This window comes from Cetorhinus maximus, chromosome 4 (genome assembly GCF_964194155.1).
Source record: "Cetorhinus maximus chromosome 4, sCetMax3.hap1.1, whole genome shotgun sequence".
In the NCBI taxonomy this organism is placed as follows: Eukaryota; Metazoa; Chordata; class Chondrichthyes; order Lamniformes; family Cetorhinidae; genus Cetorhinus; species Cetorhinus maximus.
The window spans coordinates 47,798,868-47,819,277 of NC_135882.1; the positions used below are offsets into that span (position 1 = coordinate 47,798,868).

The following is a 20,410-nucleotide window of genomic DNA, read 5'->3' on the forward strand; positions in this document are numbered from 1 at the left end:
TTACATTTGCAATTTTCCAGTGCTCTGGGACCGGGTCGTAGGAAGATTGGAAAATTATGGCCAGTGCCTGCACAATTTCCGTTCTCACTTCCCTCAGTATTAATTTTGTCCTGAATTATTATTTCTAAAAGTTTATCACAACTGAAGTTAAACTGACTGGTCTTAGTTGCTGGGCTTAACTTTACACCCTTTTTTAAACATGAGTGTTACATTTGCAATTTTCCAGTGCTCTGGGACCGGGTCGTAGGAAGATTGGAAAATTATGGCCAGTGCCTGCACAATTTCCATTCTCACTTCCCTCAGTATCCTTGGATGCATCTCAACCAATTCAGGTGCCTTATCAACTTTAAAGCACAGACAGCCTATTCAATACACCGTCCTTATCAATTTTAAACCCTTCTAGTGTCTGAATTGCCTCCCCTTTCACCATGGCCTGGGCAGCATCTTCTTCCTTGGTAAAGAGAGGTGCAAAATATTCATTTCATACTTCAGCTACTTCCCTTCCCTCCATGTGTAAACCCCCTTTTTATGTCCCTAATCAGCACTACTCCTCCTTTTCCCACCTTTTTACTATTTATATGCCTTTGGAAGGCTTTGAGGTTCCCTTTTATGTTGGCTGCCAGTCTTTTTGCATTGTTCCTGTCTGCTTCTCACATTTGCTTTTTCACTTCCCCTCTGAACCTTCTCTATTCTGCCTGATTCTCTATTTTATTGTCTACCTGACATCTGTCATATGCATACTTTTTCTTCTTCAGCTTAATCTCTATCTCTTTTATCATCCAGGAAACTCTGGATTTGTTTACCCTACTTTTCCCTTTCAAGGAAATATACCCTGACTATGCCTGGACTATCTCTCCTTTGAAGGTAGCCCATTGTTCAGCTACTGTTGGCTTTCCCCCAGTTAATTATTCTTACTCTGAATTGTTTTGTCCTTCCTCATGGCCAACCTAAACAGTATGATGCAATGATCACTGTCCCCTAAATGTTCTCCTACTGACACTTGATCCACTTGGCTCACCTCATTTTCAAGAACCAGGTCTAGGAGTGCCTCCTTTCTCTTTGGACTGGAAATTCCCTCCATTGCAGTCCCTCCTGCACCATCTTTCCAGCCACTAATTCATCTGCTTTATCCTCCTATTATTAAACTCACTTGCACATGATGCTGGGAATATTCCACAAATGACTACATTTGAGGTCCTGCAAGCTAATTTCCTACCTTGCTCCCTAAATTCTGACTGCAGGACCACATCCCTCTTTCTGTCTATGTTGTTCATACCAAGATGGACAAGACTGCTGGCTATTCATCCTTCCCCCCTCAGGGTGCTTTGCAGCAGGTCAGTGACATCCTTGATCCGGTATCAAGGAGGCAACATACCATCCTGGATTCAAATCTGTGGCCGCAGAAGCATCTGTCTGTTCCCCTAACTATCGAATCACCTATCACTATTGCTTTTCCAGTCATCCTTGTACCCCACTGTAGAGCTGATCTCAGAGCCAAGGAGAGAAATCATGGGCACTGATGCTTCTCCTCTTTCTGGGCCCTTTATCTCTCCCCGTCCTTTTACCCCTCCCCCTCACATCCTTCGGGTGCCCAGAATTGGGAACCATAGTCACAGTGGGGTCAAACTGTTTTATATAGCTCTATTTAGCAAAACTTCTTGGTTTTAGCACTCTCTGCCTCTATTCATAAAGCCCAATGAAAGCTCAGGTTTTAGTACGTTACACTTTACAACCATGGTTTTGTCAGACAATTACACACAACTTGGTCAGTCATATTATGCAACCAGCTCTGCTTCTTTGAACCTGGCCCTATGCAATATCCGGACAGCAATGTCCAAAAGACTTGAACCTCACAAGTACAGCAAACAACAATCCTATGTACAAATGAGAAAACCTACGACTAACAATGGCACATTCTATTGGTGCATGACTCCAGGGCCAGAATTTTCAGCTCGGTGAGGGGTACAGGGCCCACTCGCCGAGGTGTAAAATGATGCGGGGTGACGTTGGGCATGCGTCCCGATGTCACCGCGCGTCATTTAGATTTTCAGTTCGACGGGCGCACAGACGACTCAGCTGCACACTTGCCAAGCTGTCAAAGGCCCATTAAGGCCATTTAAAAACTAATTAAACTAATAAGCTGAGCTGCCCGTCTAACCTTAAGGTTGGCACCCAGGCGGCCTTTGCATTTTTCATGGCACCTCATCCACGGGCGGGATGAGGTTTCATGAAGTGTTTATAAATTTAACAAAAATTTTTAGAAAAATTCATTGACATATCCCAGCTCATGTGACACTGTCACATGAGGGGACATGTCTTAAAATTTTTTCTTCTTTTTATTTAAATTTTTAAACTTAAGCTTATCTCCCTGAGGCACAGAGGTGCCTTGGAGAGATTTCTGCGCTCTTTCGCACGCGTGTCATGCTGGGCGGGCCTTAATTGGCCCGTCCACGTAAAATGGCGGTGCGGACCCGATCAGGGGTGCCGATTGGGTCTGCGCCCGCCCCCGCACAACCCTCCCCCCGACGGGGGGGGGAAAATTCTCCCCCAGATTTCACTTCAAAGTTTAAAAATGGCAAAACCTTCCAGTAAATTAGTACCAACCAATTCACCTGCAATAGCGTGCTATTTCTATCCACAAAAGTGAGCTTTGTTAACAGAAAAATTACACTTGACATTGTGATAAATATTTTCTCATTTTAAATTGAAACTAACCACACTTACAAATGCCCAGCATGGAGCATAAAAGAGAACAGCAAAGTACTGCACATGCTAGAAATTTGAAATATAACCAGAAAATGCTGGAAATACTCAGCAGGCCAGGCACCATCTATGGAGGGAGAATCAGAGTCAATACTTCAGGTCCACAATCTGCACTAGTTCTGATGAAGCATCACTTTCTCTCTACACAGATGCCACCAGACATGCTGAATATTTCCAACACTTCCTGCCCCTATTGGAGCAAAATTTGCCAGCCTTCCAAAGAGCAGTCAGACTTCTTGTGAGCCTATCATTCCCTTTCATCAAGGAATCCAGCAGCAGCTGCCTGAGGTCTGGTTTGGCACATTAAATATGAATTTCAAAACAAAAAAAAAAGTATGAAGAAAATAAACAATGCGCTGAGAAAAAGAAATCAATGTCAAAACAATAAATTGTTAATTTTAAAAAGTGAGTAATTAATAAAATTGGCCATTAAAAAGTGCCAAGCAGTAGCGCTAACTAACAAAACTTTTTCTACCTTTTCACTTAAGAAGCAGAGCTAGAGAGAGAGACAGATGAGGTCCCAAGTCTTGGACACCAGGGAAAGGGGAGGGGACTGGGGCTGAGCTAATGAGTTGCGTTTGACTAACATTAACCTTGTGTTCACTTCTGGTGGCTCCAACTCCGAGCTGACCTTCGTGGAATTCATACGAAAATGGCGATTGTAAGCAGGTTGCCTTTCAGCCTGGGTTTTCCTCCTCTCCTGGCCTGATTTTTAGTGGGCGAGGGGGTGGGTGTGTGACCCCACACTAAACAGCTTCTGTCTGTGTGTGTGTCTGGCTCACTCCCAGTCTCAGGTTTTTCTCTCACTGTCTGTCACACCCACTCACTATCTCTCAAGGAAAGCCAGGCCCAGGGCCACACCATTGTCAAGGGACTAAGGCGAGGTTGGAAAGGGCCACAGACACCATGGACTCAAGGAAGTACTTGGAGGAGAGGTTGGGAAGGAAAGGGCCTTGTGGGATAAACTAAACATGAAGGCACTTTACCTTATCGTGCACTACAGCAGCCCCCAGCCAGGTCTGAAGAAGAGTGAAGAAAGCAGGACAAGGCCCAAACAGAACAGTCCATGAGGCAAGCAAGAAAGGGGGGACTGGGGGGAATCTGGCTCATCATACTTGGCCAATGAGTGTTATTGTTCAGAACAACAGCTGCTTTGGACACTGACCATCCTGATCGACAGGCCACTCGACCACTGAGCCCAGGTCTCTGTAGAACACAGGCCCCACTGATTAGCACCTTGTGCACCCCACACCTCTTGGGCCATACCTGAGCCACCCATGATGCCATAGACTTGGCTCTGGCTGCACTCCCCAGTTGGGCCATCACTCACACCAGTATTCAAAACTGAATACTGGCTGGAGAATGGAATACACTCAGGGGTCTCCTGCACTATCTGCCTGTTTCTTCTTGACTGTCTTGTGGTCACCCATTCCCCCCCTCTCCCTGCATACTCTTAAGCTGTGGGATGCCCATATCTATAAATGAGCTATTCATGAAACTCTCAACCTCACAGATGCACCACAGTGATGCCAGCTGCTGCCCAAGTCCCAAACCCCAGAGCTCAACCTGCTGCAAATCATGGCATTTGCTGCATAAATGGTTAACCTGGACACGGGAAGCATCCTGGCATTCCCACACGGCACAGGATGTGCACTATAGAGGTCAGAGCAACCCTGCCATTCCTTTATCTATTAGTTAATAACCTTACTACTGCTAATAAATTATGCTAATCTAGATTTGAAAATCAGCTGGTTCAGATTCTCAGAACAGTTAGGAAAGCAGTAAGAGAACGTTGACAGCTCAGGTTCCTTTCATTCTTTGAGGCTGCAGAGGTCATTTCAAAGCACTTGCTCTGACTTGCTTGGGAACTTGCTCTTTGAGAGACTGGTGGAACAACATTCCAGCTGTTCTAGTAGAGCTGCCATGATCATAAAAATTATGATCATGTTATGGGTACAATCTTCGGCTCAGCGAGCAGGGGCAAGGCCTGCTCGCCGAGGCGTAAAATGACACGCGGTGACGTGGGGCGGGCGTCCCGGTGTCACCGGGTGTCATTTAGATTTTCAGTTTGGCGGGTGTGTGCCCGCTGAACTGTCAAAGGCATATTAAGGCCATTTAAAAAGCCAATAAAGCAATTAGCTGAGCTGCCCGTCCAACCTTAAGGTTGGTGGGCAGGCGAAGAGCCCAGGTGGCCTTCGCATTTTTCATGGAACCTCATCCGCGGGCGGGATGAGGTTTCATGAGTGTTTTTAAAGTGTTTGAGAAATTTTTAATAAAATTAATGGACATGTCCCAGCTCATGTGACAGTTTCACGTAAGGGGACATGTCCTTAAAATCATTTTTTTACCTTTATTCAATGTTTTATAAGTGAAAGTAATCTCTCTGAGGCACCTCTGTTCTTCAGGGAGATTTCTGTGCTCTTTTGTGCGCATGCGTGAATGAGCGCACTTGTGACTCAGGCAACACCACCACCCCCCCCCAACCCCCTCCCCACTCAGCGCTTCCGAGTGCACATCACACTGGGCGGGCCTTAATTTACCCGCCCATGTAAAATGGCGGCGCCCAGCCGATCTGGGGTGCCGAATGGCTGGAGCCTGCCTCCGCACAACCCCCCCCTGTCGGGGAGAAAATTCTCCCCTATGAGCCAGCTGTGCCTCAGTGGTGGCACTCCTGCCTCTGAACTAGCTGACTGTGGGATCCAGACCTACTCCTGAGGTTTAAGTACATAATCTGCTCTTACTGCAGTACTGAGGGAATGTTGCACTGTCAGAGGTGCTCTCTTTGGAGTGAGACAATAAACTGAGATCTTGTCTCCCCTCTCAGGTGTAGGCAAAAGATCCCATGGCAGTTTTCTGATGAAGAGGGGAGTTTTCCCTGGTGTCCAGGTCAATGTTTGTCCCTCAGTCCTCTTCACTGAAATAGTTCATCTGCTCATTATCACATTGCTATTGTGGGATATTGCTGTCTGCAAATTGGCTATGTTTCCTACATTACAACATTACAAAAGTACTTAATTGGTTGTAAAGCACTTTGGGCTGTCTTGAAGTCTTGAAAGATGTTATATAAACGCAAGTCTTTCTTTATTATTAGAAGAAATGGCACTGAATAATGGCATTAGTTCTCAGTGATGCTAAAAGTTCTGCAGATTCAAAAGGGGATACATTTTCAGCTCAACAAACACTACAATTTTGACCACAAATTGTGTTAGGATTTGTGCCCTCTATCTTCAAAATAATCCCCTTCCTTTTAACATGCACACCCATTAAAATGGAGACAGAATTGTCTAGAAGTGGAATGAAACACCTACGAGACAAATTGAACAAACAGTTACCATTTGAGGAAATGGGGACACTCTCCTGTTAGTGGGAATATGACAAATGATCCAACTTTCAAGAGCTCCCCGTACTCCATACCAGGGGCAGAATTTTTCACTGAGCAGGTGGGCACGCGCCTGATCCGCTTGAGCGTCAAATAGTGCTTGATGATGTTGGGCAAGCATTCCGAGGACATTGCGTATTCGCGCGATATTTCGGTTAGCGGGCGTGCACTAAACTCGGAAGTGCGCCCACCAACAATTAAGAGGGCAATTAAGCCCATTAACGGCGCAATTAACAAGAGATTTTTTTTGTTGCCCGCCCTTCGGCCAGGAGGCCTTTGCATTTTTCATGAAACCTCATCCACGGGCAGGATGAGATTTTCATGATAAATTAAAATTAAAATTAATTTCTGTGGACAACATTTCCATTACCTACATCCCTACGGAATGCCGTCGGGGGGGTGAAGGGAAGATGTGTTTGGTGGTGGCATCATGCTGGAGTTGGCGGAAATGGCGGAGGATGATCCTTTGAATGCGGAGGCTGGTGGGGTGATAAGTGAGGACAAGGGGGACCCTATCATGTTTCTGGGAAGAAGGAGAAGGCGTGAGGGAGGATGCGCAGGATATGGGCCAGACACGGTTGAGGGCCCTGTCAACGACCGTGGATGGAAAACCTCGGTTAAGGAAGAAGGAGGACATGTCAGAGGAGCTGTTTTTGAAGGTAGCGTCAACTTTAGATCTTAAACTCCCCCTCCCCCCATCCCCACCCTGTTTCTTCACCCCCTCCCCCCCCCCCGGCTTTTTTTTTCAATAATTTCCCCACCTATTTCCATTATTTTTAAATCTAAAACTAAAACCTTGTTAGCCTTTCCACCCCACCCCCACTAGAGCTGTACTTTGAATATCCTGTCTTCCATTCTTAATTAGCACTTTTCTCAGACAAAACACCTCTTTGACCCTTTTGTCTGTGACATCTTTTGATTATCTGCTCATCTCCACCATCACCACACCCTCAATGTCTCTCTCTCCCCCCACCATCGCCCCCCCCCACCCCCCCACTCCCACACACCTTAAACCAATTTATATTTCTCCCTTCTTCTAACTATGCTTCAGTTTTGCCGAAGGGCCATGAAGGCTCGAAACGTTAACTGATTTCTTCTCCGCCGATGCTGCCAGACCTGCTGAGTTTTTCCAGGTAATTCTGTTTTTGTAGGTAGATACTACTTCTGCTTCCAGCTCTGATGAAAGGTTATAGACCTGAAATATTAACGCTGCTTTTCTTTCCACAGATGTTGTCTGCCCTGCTGAGTACAGTAAAGTCTCGCTGTTCATGACGACTTCTTTTGCAAATTTGTTTACCCACACAGAAGTCCTTGCACACACGATCACCCATTGCAGCCCTAAATCTTCACCTGTGATTTAAACATTAAATGTTTGTACCTGAACATATATTGGTCTTGAAATAAAGAAAAACCAGCATTTAGAAGATTGGAAAACCAAGGTTTCCGTGGTGTATTTCCCCCAGTAGGAAGTGCAAACTGCACATGCGCATCTGTAACAGCGCGCCGGTTGCTGTGATTTACAAGACACAGTAACTCCTGAGCAGTATTTTACAGTACAGGTACAGTACGGGGAGGCGATGGCATAGTGGTATTGTTGCTGGACTAGTAATCCAGAGACACAGGCCTGGAATTTTCCTATGGCGGGCGGGCTGGGCAGGAGCAGGCGGGTGCGGAGCTGCAATCGGGTGTGCACCACCATTGTACGTGGGCAGGCCAATTAAGGCCCATTCAGCATAACGCACGGCCGGTAGTGCTCAGCACTACCTGTATGGGCAGGGGGAGGAGGGAGAGTCGGGGCATGCATGCGAAAGAGCGCAGCAATCTCCCTAAGGCATGGAGCTGCCTCAGGGAGATTCAATAGTTATGAAAATTAATAAAGAATAGATTACAAAATTTATTCAAACATGTCCCTTCACAAGGCTGTGTCACATGAGTTGGGACAATGTTTGTTAAGATGGGAAAATTTACGTATTTATTTTATAAAAGCTTCAGGAAACCTCATCCTGCCCGTGGATGAGATTTTCTGAAAAATGTGAAGGCCGCTTGGGCTTTTCGCCTGCCTGCCAACCTTAAGGTTGGACGGGCAGCGTTCTTAACTACTTTAATTACTTCCTTAATGGCCTTGATAGTCCGTTGACATTTCGGCAGACGTGCAGCCAACTTCAGCGTGTGCCTGCCAAATGAAATATCGAGATGACACACGCTGACGTCAGGACGCACACCCGACGTCATCGCGCGTCATTTTACGCGTCGGCGTGTCAGGCCTGCCCCCGCACGCTGATCAGAAGATTCTGTCTACAGGGTTCATATCCTGGGTCCCCAGAATTCAATTAAAAATCTGGAATTAAAAGTCTTACGGTGACCATGAAACCATTGTCAATTGTTGTAAAAACCCATCTAGTTCACTAATGTCCTTTAAGGAAGGAAATCTGCCATCCTAACCTGGTCGGCCTACATGTGACTCCAGATGCACAGCAATGAGGTTGACTCTTAAATACCCTCTGAAATGGCCTAGCAAGCCACTCAGTTGTATCAAACCGTTACTAAGTCACAAAAAAGGAATGAAACTGGACGGAACACCGGGCATCGACCTAGGCACCGGAAATGACAATGGCAACCTCGTCCCTGTTGACCCTGAAAAGTCCTCCCTACTAACATCTGGGTGCTTGGGCCAAAATTGGGAGGGCTGTCTCACAGACTAGTCAAGCAATAGCCTGACATAGTCATCCTCACAGAATTATATCTTACATATAATGTCCCAGACACCACCATCACCATCCCTGGGTATGTCCTGTCCCACCAACAGGAGAGACCCAGCAGAGTTGGCGGCACAGTGGCATAAAGTTGGGAGGGAGTTGCCCTGGAAGACCTCAACATTAAATCTGGAACCCATGAAGTCTCATGTCATCAGGTCAAACATGGGCAAGGAAACCTCCTGCTGATTATCAGATACCCCCCTCCTCAGCTGGTGAATCAGTGCTCCTCCATATTGAACATCCCTTGGAGGAAGCACTGAGGGTGGAAAGGGCGCAGAATGTACTCTGGGTGGGGGACTTCAATGTCCATCACCAAGAGTAGCTCAGTAGCACTACTACTGACTGAGCTGGCCGAGTCCTAAAGGACTTAGCTGCTAGGTCTGTGGCAGATGGTGAAGGAACCAACAAGAGGGAAAAATATATTTGACCTCATCCTCACCAAACTGCCTGCTGCAGATGCATCTGTTCATCACAGTATCGACAGGAGTGACCACGGCATAGTCGTTGTGGAGACAAAGTCCCGCCTTCACACCGAGGATACTCTCCATTGTGTTGTGTGGCACTACCACCCTGCTAAATGGGATAGATTTCAAACAGATCTAGCAACTCAAGACTGCGCATCCATGAGGTGCTGTGGGCCATCAGCAGCAGCAGCAGAATTGCAATCTGTAACCTCATGGCCCGGCATATCCCCCATTCTACCATTACCATCAAGGCAGTGGATCAATGCTGGTTCAATGAAGAGTGCAGGAGGGCATGCCAGGAGCAGCACCAGGCATACCTAAAAATGAGATGTCAAGCTGGTGAAGCTATAACACAGGACTACGTGCATGCCAAACAGCGTAAGCAGCAAGCAATTGACAGAGTGAAGCGATCCCACAACCAACTCTAAGCTCTGCAGTCCTGCCACATCCAGTCGTGAATAATGGTGGACAATTAAATTCACTGGAGCAGAAGGCTCCACAAATACCCCTATCCTCAATGATGGAGGAGCCCAGCACATCAGTGCAAAAGATAAAGCTGAAGCATTGCTACAATCTTCAGTCAGAAGTGCCGAGTGGATGATCCATCTCAGCCTCCTCCTGAGGTCCCCAGCACCACAGATGCCAGTCTTCAGCCAATTTGATTCACTCTATCAAGGAACGGCTGAAGGCACTGGATACTGCAAAGGTTATGGGCCCTTACAATATTCCGGCAACAATACTGAAGACCTGTGCTCCAGAACTTGCTGTGCCCCTAGCCAAGCTGTTCCAGTACAGTTACAACACTGGCATCTATCCTGCTATGTGGAAAATTGCTCAGGCCCTGTACACAAAGAGCAGGATAGATCCAACCCGGTCAATCACCGCCCCATCAGTCTACTCTCGATCGTCAGTAGAGTATTGGGAGAGATCATCAACAGTGCTATCAAGTGGCACTTGCTTAGCAATAACCTGCTCACTGACGCCCAGTTTGGGTTCTGCCAGGGCCACTCATCTCCTGACCTCAACGCAGCTTTGGTTCAAACATGGAAAGAAGAGTTGAACTCCCGGGGTGAGGTGAGATTGACTGCCCTTGACATCAAGGCTGCATTTGACTGAGTGTGGCATCAAGGAGCCCTAGCAAAACTGGAGTCAATGGGAATCAGGGGAAAACCCTCCACTGGAGAGTACCTAGCACGAAGGAAGATGGTTGTGGTTGTTGGAGGTCAGTCATCTCAGCTCCAGGACATCACTGCAGGAGTTCCTCAGGGTAGTGTCCTCGACCCAACCATCTTCAGCTGCTTCATAACGACCTTCATCCTATCATAAGGTCAGAAGTGGGGATATTCGCTGATGATTGCACAGTGTTCAGCACTGTTTGCGGCACCTCAGATACTGAAGCAGTCTATGTCCAAATGTAGCAAGACCTGGTCAATATCCAGGCTTGGACTGACAACTGGCAAGTAACATTCACGCCACACAAGTGTCAGGCAATGACCATCTCCAAAAACCTTCAACCAGTGCCCCTTGATGTTCAATGGCATTACCATTACTGAATCTTCCACTATTAACATTGACCAGAAACTGAACTGGACTAGCCATATAAATACTATGGCTGCAAGAGCAGGTTAGAGGGCTAGGAATCCTGTGACGAGTAACTCACCTCCTGACTCCCCAAGGCCTGTCCATCATCTACAAGGCACAAGTCAGGAGTGTGATGGAATACTCCCCACTTGCCTGGATGAGTGCAGCTCTAACAACACTCAAGAAGCTTGGCACTGTCCAGGAGAAAGCAGCCCGCTTGATTGACACCTCATCCACAAACATTCACTTCCTCCAACACTGACGCACAGTAGCAGCAGTGTGTACCATCTACAAGATGCACTGCAGGAACTCACCAAAGCTCCTTTGACAGCATCATCCAAATTCACAACCACTACGATCTAGAAGGACAAGGGCACCAGACACATGAGAGCAGCACCACCTGGAAGTTCCCCTCCAAGTCACTCACCATTCTGACTTGGAAATATATCGCCGTTCCTTCACTGTTGCTGGGTCAAAATCCTGGAACTCCCTTCCTAACAGCACTGTGGGTGTACCTATACCACATGGACTGCAGCGGTTCAAGCAGGCAGCTCACCACCACCTTCAAGGGCAACTAGGGATGGGCAGTAAATGCTGGCCCAACCAGCAAAGCCCACTTCCCATGAATGAATAAAACAAAGGTAAAGCACTTTACTAAAAATGAGTTCTTGTTCTTGTTTTCTTGTTCCTGTTTTCTTTGTCAAACAATTTCTCCACTAAAATTGTCTTAAATTTACTCAAAAACATAGCTTTTATTGCCTCTGTGCCTTTAAAAAGTAAAGTTTGTTTGGCTGTAACCTACCTAATTCACTCACATTACAAAGTATATTCACCATTTGTGATTCTGTCCTTTGGGAGATTTTGCGGGAATATAACCCCCGTTAACGGTGGGATTTTACTGTATTTCATGTACTTTCTGTTTTTATTTCAGATTTCCAACATCTGCAGTTTTTATTTTTGTAATAGGTGCTCAACTGGCGTGACCTCCAGCCTGTACATTCCCAATGCTCCTCCTGCCACTGCTCCAGTAATGATCAAAGCCTCTTCAACCATCAAGGAGAGAGCCCTGAAGGGTTATACGGGCTCGAAACATTAACTCTGTCTTTCTCTCCACAGATGCTGTTAGACCAGCTGAGTTTTTCCAGCATTTTCTGTTTGTGTTTCAGATTTCCAGTATTTTGCTTTTATCTTAGAGCTTGAATGGATTCTGTTTCCCCTCTCTCTCCTTTACCTTTTCTACTTCTCTCCTGGCTGTTATGAGCCAGGGGAGTACTAGTTCATTTGTGATGGTTGTAAAGGATTTTCTAGGTTGTGAGGAAGCTTCATGCAGTGCACATGCAGAGAGGGAGAAACAGCGAGTTGCAAGTCACATACAAGAAACTGGCTCCAAATGTGGAAGCAATTAGCGGAGAAGTGAAATGCTTGTTAGTCACTATTAGGTAAGAGCAGAATGTTGTTAATGCCTGGTGTGAGGACAGCAGCAACAGGTGAGTGTGGGTTTAGACTGAGAAGAACAGTTGGTGCAGTATGTAGTTATGATTGGAGAAGGAATATATGGAACAGAGAGGACCTGCTGAGTTTTTCCAGCTAGTTTTGTTTTTGTTTCAGATTTCCAGCATCCACAGTATTTTGCTTTTATTTTATGGAACAGGGAGGGATGTGCTTGGATTGATGCTGGGAGTAGGTGCCGCAACAAGGTTCAATGCAGATAAAAAGAGACAGCAGAACTTCATTCTTGCCCTTGGTGCCAGGCTAAGATTGCTAAGATTCCTCCATCCTCACCCCCCTTTTTTTTATCCCCTTTCTTCTACATTCATTTTTATTTTTTATCCACTTATATTTTTATTCATTTATCCGTAGTTTTATCCCTTTTTTATCCCATTTTCTATCCCTTTTCCCCCCACCACCACTTCCTTCCCCCTACCCCATCCCCCACAGGGCCATCTGTCACTTATTCCACGTTGTCCTTTTAGACAATGCTACCCTTGTTCTGCTAAATCACATTCTACTTTCTTACCTTTACGCCACTATTAGCACCTTTTTTTAGCACTAACCACTACCATTAACAATCCCTTTGTCTTTTAGTTCATGACATCTTTGTCAATCCCTCCTTTGTCTCCACCTATCGCTGGCCTTCTATCCAGCTCCACCTGCCTCACCCCCGGCTTAAACAGTATAAATTGCATCATATTTCTACTTCTCTTCAACTCTGAAGAAGAGTCATATGGACTCGAAACGTTAACTTTGTTTTTCTCTCCCCACAGATGCTGTCAGACCTGCTGAATTTTCCCAGCATTTTCTGTTTTTGTTTAAGATTGCTGAACCTTTTGCGTCAATGCCCCAGGCCCTAGGTTCTTTCATTGATATTTTCAGCTACCATCCTCCAACCTGCTGCAGCATCTGCCTGGGCCCCTGCCTACCATTGGAGCAGAAGAAGGCCTATATCCAGGCTTTCGTCTGCTCCACCAAAATCTCAACTGCTGCACCATTGGGGTTGCACCTTGAGACATCTTTCAGTCATAACTGAATACATATCCACACATACATCTATATTTGCACTTGACAGGCTCAAATTTCATGTTCGTAGAGTATTGACTAATCACAATTTAACTGATAAGAGACCATATCAAAAATGATAGTTACAAGTTAGAGCAAAAACCAGAAATGAGAAATTTGCAAAACTACTTATTAGACATTAGCCAACAGCTACAAACACTAATGTCATGTCCCTAAGCCACGAAAGAGATCATAAACTGTTTAAATCAAACCTAATTTTTTTACTTATTTAAAAAGTGGACTTTGCTGAACCAAAAGATAGCTGCTACAGGTCACATGATTCACAAGTTGGGTATAGTTTCTGGAAATTTCCAACAGCAGTTACAGGACAAAATCTTAACCCTCAACCTTGTGGAATCTCACGCCTCTCATTGTGAGGACATATTACAATCAATGAAACTGGGGACCAGCAGATGACTTGTTTCCCCGGTCTGATCCTATAACAAAGGGAGAGCCATCAAAACTTGTCAAACTTGCAGAGGTGCTAATAGCCACCATCTATCTCACAAGGTGAACAATGGATTTTGACCAGAAGAAACTGCTTGTTAGCCTGCAAGTGACTCATTAATGAGCAACATCACATGACCTAAGCTTCAAGCCTTTGGAAAGTTTTAATATTACTTTTCTAGACTTGCAACTCAGCCTACTGTTTACCCTTCAGCCTGCAAACACCACAGTAGGGTTCCAGACTGACCAACAGCTTGCATCAAGTCTAAGCCTCCTCAAAGCCTGTTTCTCTGGAAGATTCCTGCCATCGCCTGCTGAACAGACCCAGTCTCTGTACACCAAGCAAAATACTGTGGATGCTGGAGATCTGAAATAAAAACAAAAATAATGCTCAAAAAACTCAGCAGGTCTGGTAGCACCTGTGGAGAGAGAAACAGAATTAATGCTTCAAGTCCGTATGACTCTTCCTCTGGCTCAGAACGTTAACTTTGTTTCTCTCTTCACAGATGCTGCCAGGCCTGCTGAGTATTTCAAGCATTTTTTTGGTCTCCATATACCTACCTCATCTTGCTGCATCACCATCAACTTTAAAGGAATTCTCCAACTCCTGCTTCAGCTAGCTGGACCTGCCTGAACTGTAACTCGTTCATGAAGGAACCCTCACTGAACTCTGTCAATCATGTGAACTGATACCCATACCTTTTCTTTTAAGTTATTCATAGTTGTAAAAACTCCTCTTTCCTACCTTCTTATTGTGTGCTTGTGCATGTGTCTGAAGTTGTGACCACCCCTGGGTTTGAATATATGAATATATAATATTTCTGATTTAACTTTAAAGAGAGTTTGCTGCGAGTCACTTTAAAAATTGACCTCACAAACCAAAGGTTTGGAGAAACACGCCACAGCCTATTTCAAAAATTAAAACACCTCTGCTTATGGACAGATGGCAAGAAAATAAAGGAGTTCTCTCCCCTGTCCGTAACACTAAGGAACAGAAAGAGAACCAATGAAATTGATTTAAAATAGTTTACAGAGGAAGATCAGTGGGAGCTGTTAAAAAAATAATTTCATGTTACACACAAGGACTTTATGCTCCCAAAGGACGAAAACTAAACTTGCAAAATTAAAAGCCATGAATGACTAATGAGGTAAGAAACATAAAACTAAAAGAAAAAAAATCCAAAACCTAGCACAGATTCTGGTTAGTGGAAAAGATACAAAGAACAGCAAAGGGTGACAAAACGGATAATGAGCAGTACAAAAAGGAAGTATGAATAGAAACTTGTAAGCAGTATCAAAATCAACACAATATTTTTTAACAATTATATTAGGAATAAAAGAGTAGTCATGAAGAAGGTGGGCCCCTTAAAAACTGATAACAAGGATACTATTGATGAAAATAAGGGATTGTGGATATGTTAAATAATTAATAAACACGGATAAAGCTGGAAATACACAGCAGGTCTGGCAGCACCTGTGGAAAAAGAAACAGAGTTAATGTTTCAGGTCATGACCTTTCATCAGAACTGGGAAATGTTAGAAATGTAATAGGTTTTATGTTGGTGAAATGAGGTGGGAAGGAGGGAAGAACTAAAAGGAAGGCTGTGATCGGGTGGAAGAAGGGATACATTATACGACAAAAGAGTGGTGTGGCAGAGCCATAGAAAGTAGTAATGGACCAAGTAAAGAAATAAAAGACACGTCTAGACGATGTGTGAATGGCAGAATGATGAACCGCTGCCGTCCGAAAGCAAAATGCGAAAAACAAGATTAAGGCCAACACATGCAAAGAAAAGGAAAAAAAGAGGACAGCAAAGAATCCAGTCTGAAATTGTGATCAACAATATTGAGTCCAGAAGGCTGTGAAGTGCCTAATCGAAAGATGAGGTGCTGTTCCTCGAGTTTGCGTTAAGCTTCATCGGAACATGGCAGTAGGTCAAGGATAGAGATGTCAGCACGAGAGCAAGTTGGAGAATTAAGTTGGCAGGCCACTGAAAGCTCAGGGTCGTGCTTGCAGACTGAACGGAGGTGTCCCACAAAGTGGTCACCTAATCTGTGTTTGGTCTCCCCACTGTAGAGAAGACTGCATTGTGAGCAGCGAATATAGTATACTAAATTGAAAGAAGCCCATATAAATCACTGCTTCACCTGGAAGGAGTGTTTAGGACCTTGGACAATGAGGAGAGAAGAGGTAAGAGGGCACCTGTTGCATCCCCTGCGCTTGCACGGAAAGGTGCTGCAGGAAAGGGAGTGTTGGGAGTGATTGAGAATGGACTCGGGTGTCATAGAGGAAACAGCCCCTTTCGGAATACTGAAAGGGGAGGGGAGGGAAAGGTGTGTTTGGTGTTGGCATTACACTGGAGGTGGCAGAAATGGCGGTGGCTGATCTGTTCCATATGGAGACTGGTGGGGTGGAAGGACAAGGGGAACCCTATCATGGTTCTGGGAGGAACTTATCCCAGTTCTCGTGAAAAATCACGAATTTGAATGTTATCTCTGTTTCTCTCTTTATGGATGCTGCCAGACCCGCTGTGTATGTCGAACTTTTTCTGCATTTATTTCAGATTTCTAGTATCTGCAATACTCTGCTTTTGGATGTTGAATAATTACTTTGCTCCAGTATTTACCCTAGGACAAAAGATTAGCATGTTGGACATCCCAAGGAAACTAATACTGGATCAAAGATGAGGGCTCACCAAAATGAACACAAGCAAAATAACAGTAATGAGGAAAATAATGGTACTAAAGAGTGATAAATCTCCAGGACCAGATGGTTTCCATGCCAGGACTTGAAAGGTAGTAGGTATGAACATCGTAGATACCTTAACTATAATCTTCCAAAGTTCTCTCAATTCAAGAATGATTCCTTTTGTTTGGAAAGCTGCGCATGATTCTGCGCTATTTAAGAAACATATGAGAGGAAAACCAGGAAATTATAGATCAGTTAACCAGACATCTGTTCTTGAGAAATTACTAGAGTCTATAATTAAGGATGAAGATCCAAAATAATCCCTGAATGTTTTTCTGGACAGCTGAAAATTTTGACATTGTTTTTGCGTACAAATGCGCTCAATGTGCTCAAAACCAATCAGTGATCATTTGACATCAAAGGATCTAATTTGGAATGAGTTTTTCATGCAGTCAGCAGTGCTCATTGCTATCTTTAACATCAAATGCAATTAAAAGTGCTGAAAGGCATCAAAAGCACTCAAAGTGCCCAACATGCCCAAGCATGAAATAACGCATCATGACATCAGGCGAGTGTCCTGACGTCATCGCGCACTCGTGCGATATTTCAGTTGGCGGGCGCATGCGAGAGCTGGCAGCGCGCCCACCAACAATTAAGGGGCCTATTAAGGCCATTAACCAATTAGTTAGCTCGTACTTGTCCCCGCCTGTCCAACATTACGTTTGGGGGGTGGGTAAATCGGCCAAGTGGCCTTTCCATTTTTGAGGAAGCCTCATCGATGGGCGGGATGAGGTTTCCACAATTAAATTTTAAAAATAAAAATGTTTGGGCGGGATTTTTACAATCTCCATGTAAAGATGCGTGAGTCCACTGCGTGGGCATTTTTTCCAAAATTTTAAAATCTTTAATTTTGTTTTTTAAATTCTTCAGCTCCCTGAGGCAGCTCTGTGCCTTCAGGGAGCTTTCAATGTGCGCCCCACCGTGCATGCACAGACTTTGCACTCGCCCTCTTCCCATCCCCACCCTGGCAGCGCTGAGGTTCTCAGTGCGCGTTTCACACTGGTTGGCCATTAATTGGCCAGCCGGCGTGAAATCGCTGTTGGGGCCTGATCACAGGTGGTGGACCATTTCATGGCCACTCCTGAGCCCCCCTGCCACGCCCACCTGACGAAGGGAAAATCCTGCCCAAAGGCTATTCCCATTTACACTTCTTCTAGATGCATCCTTTGTTTCTATCCTTGTCCCATTACCATCTCTTTATATCTTGAATCATCATACCTTATGTCATTTAATTTCTCCAATCATTCCATCACAGAACTTCCCTTTTGTTCTTTATCATCACATGTCCACTCCTCACCCCTGCTGTTTCCTAGCTTCTGTAGTTGTTTAAAACCTATTATATCTATAATTTTTTCCATTTCTGACAAAGGGTTATCGGCTTGAAACATTACAGGCCTGATTTTAACACTGTGCAAGTGGATGCATTTTGAATTAGTTAAAATCTTGCCTGTTAACTTTGTGCCTTTCTCCACAAATGCTGCCTATCTGCTAAGCATTTCCAGCCTTTTCTGTTTTCAGAGAACCATGGAATAATTATAGCACATAAGGAGGCTTTTCAGCTGTTATGCCTGTGCCAGCTCACTACAAGAGTACTCAACTAAACACACTCCCCTGTCCTTTCCCCCACAGCCCTACAATTTTTTTTCTTTTCAGGTCCTATCCAATTCCCTTTTGGAAACCATGATTGAATCTGCCTCCACCACACTCTCAGGCAGTGCATTCCAGATCCGAACCACTTGCTATGTAAAAAAAAGATCTTTTTCATGTCACCTTTGGTTCTTTTGCCATTCACCTTGTCCTGACCAGGTGATTAAGGGGTGAACTGGTTCCCCCCTATTCAACCTCCTTGGTTGGTCACAGCAAAGGTTTAAATTTCTTTTTTTTATGAGAATATGCCTTTTCCAAATCAGATTGTATTTAACTATTTAAGCCATGAGCAATAAGGAGCCAATCAAACATGGTTTTCTTGAGTCAAAGAAAGAGCCAATTTAATGGCCACTAGGCAAGAAAAATAATAAAAAGACGTCAAGCATTCGGCCCTCAGGCAGTCATTAGGGCGCACACACACACACACACACACACATATCAGAAACAAGGGGAGTTAGAATCCAATCAAAAATGGTAAAAGAATGTACAGTTAAGTATCATTTGATTGTCCTGGAGGTGCAGATTTTTAAACTTGGAACCTGACTTAAGTTAGCTGGTTTCTTGGACGCGGTCAGATGTAGAAGATACTGCAATTATTATGAGATGTCGGTTCACTGGTCGGTTTCTGCAGACTTGGTTTCTCGAACTGGGCAACACGCTTAGTCCAAAAGAGAGAGAGGGAGAGCGCAAGCAGCCCTCAAGCCTGTTTCCTCTGCTGAAGGCTTTCTGGACACTAACTACGCTACTTGCAATCTCTCCACAGTGGCTGGCAGCCTTGCCTTGAAATACTTCACCCATTGTATATTTCCAAGAGGTTTCGGGTGGGTCTGTCTGTGGCAGCCATTGTTTTTCACCTGCTTGGAATATGGCCTTGCATTTTTAGAAGCGTTAGCTATCAGTTTTTACATTTTGCGCTAGTTTACTTTCATAATTTACCGTTGCTCTTTTTATTAATTTTTTTAGTAACCCTTTGTTGATCTTTAAAAGTTTCCCAATCTTCCAGCCTGTCACTGGCCTTTGCAATTTGGTATGCCTTAGTTTTTGCTTTTAAGTTATCTTTAACTTCCTTGCTTAGCCATGGACAAATTTAGACTTTAGCCTCTCAATTTCTCTTGGAAAGCAGATGTTGATAATGCAAGACGGCTGGACCAGAGCCACGAGGAATGGAAAAGGGCTGATACTTGGGGTGGGGTTCCCGACTGGTACACAGCCAGTGGAGTGACACAAACCCCTGAGGTATACCTGCCTTTCTTCTGCCACATTCCCGGGCCATGGAAGCCTTCTCCTCTTTTCCAGATTTTGCATGCTTCTCCCGTCCTCTGCTGTTCTACTGTAATTACGTACACTTGCTTTGGACCAATCTTTTGTTCTTTACTTATCCCATTACCACTGCTTGGCCCACCATCACTCCTGTCATTTAATCACTCCTACCTTCTACCCGATCACAAAACTTCCCCTTTGTTCTTTACCACCCTCACTCCACACCTTTCTGCATTTGCTTTAGTGCTGTAACAATTTCCAGTTCTGATGGGCTTGAAATATTAACTTTGTTTCTCTTTTTACAGATGCTGCCTGACCTGCCAGCATCTTCTGTTTTTATTTCAGATTTCCAGCGTCTGTGGTATTATAATTTTGTTTAAAGGAACAAAGTGGGTTTGGCCATTTATTGTGCCATGGAGCATGAAATCTTCCAGAGCTCCCCCATTCTGTAATATAATAGGGACACACAGAGAGGTTCTGTTCAAACACTTCATCTGATTCAGTGGATACCTGACCTCCTGGTGTCCCTGTTTGAGCATTCTCCCTGAATCCAGCATTGGCTGCATTCTGGGGACATTACGGGCAGGGCTGGAAAACTGAAATATTTTTTGCCTCTTGGTCTCAGATGGGGTCTGTTTTCCACTCGACACACCAAAGATGGTTATTTCCCAATGTTCGGAAGCCTGGCAGTCTGATGGTAAATCAGTGCACAACAGAGAAGTAAACTCCATGAATAAATTGCAGATTAGGAAGGATTCTGCAATGTCAAGGTAATGTTTGGGTAGCTCCCAGCATTGCTTTTTTACTC

The 20,410-nt window shown here is 44.7% G+C and overlaps 1 protein-coding gene across 1 annotated transcript in view; it reads right to left on the reverse strand.

Annotated features, from left to right (window-relative positions):
• Nucleotides 1-20,410, reverse strand: part of pou6f2 (POU class 6 homeobox 2) — an 821,005-nt gene that overhangs the window by 307,769 nt on the left and 492,826 nt on the right. The window lies entirely within an intron of this gene.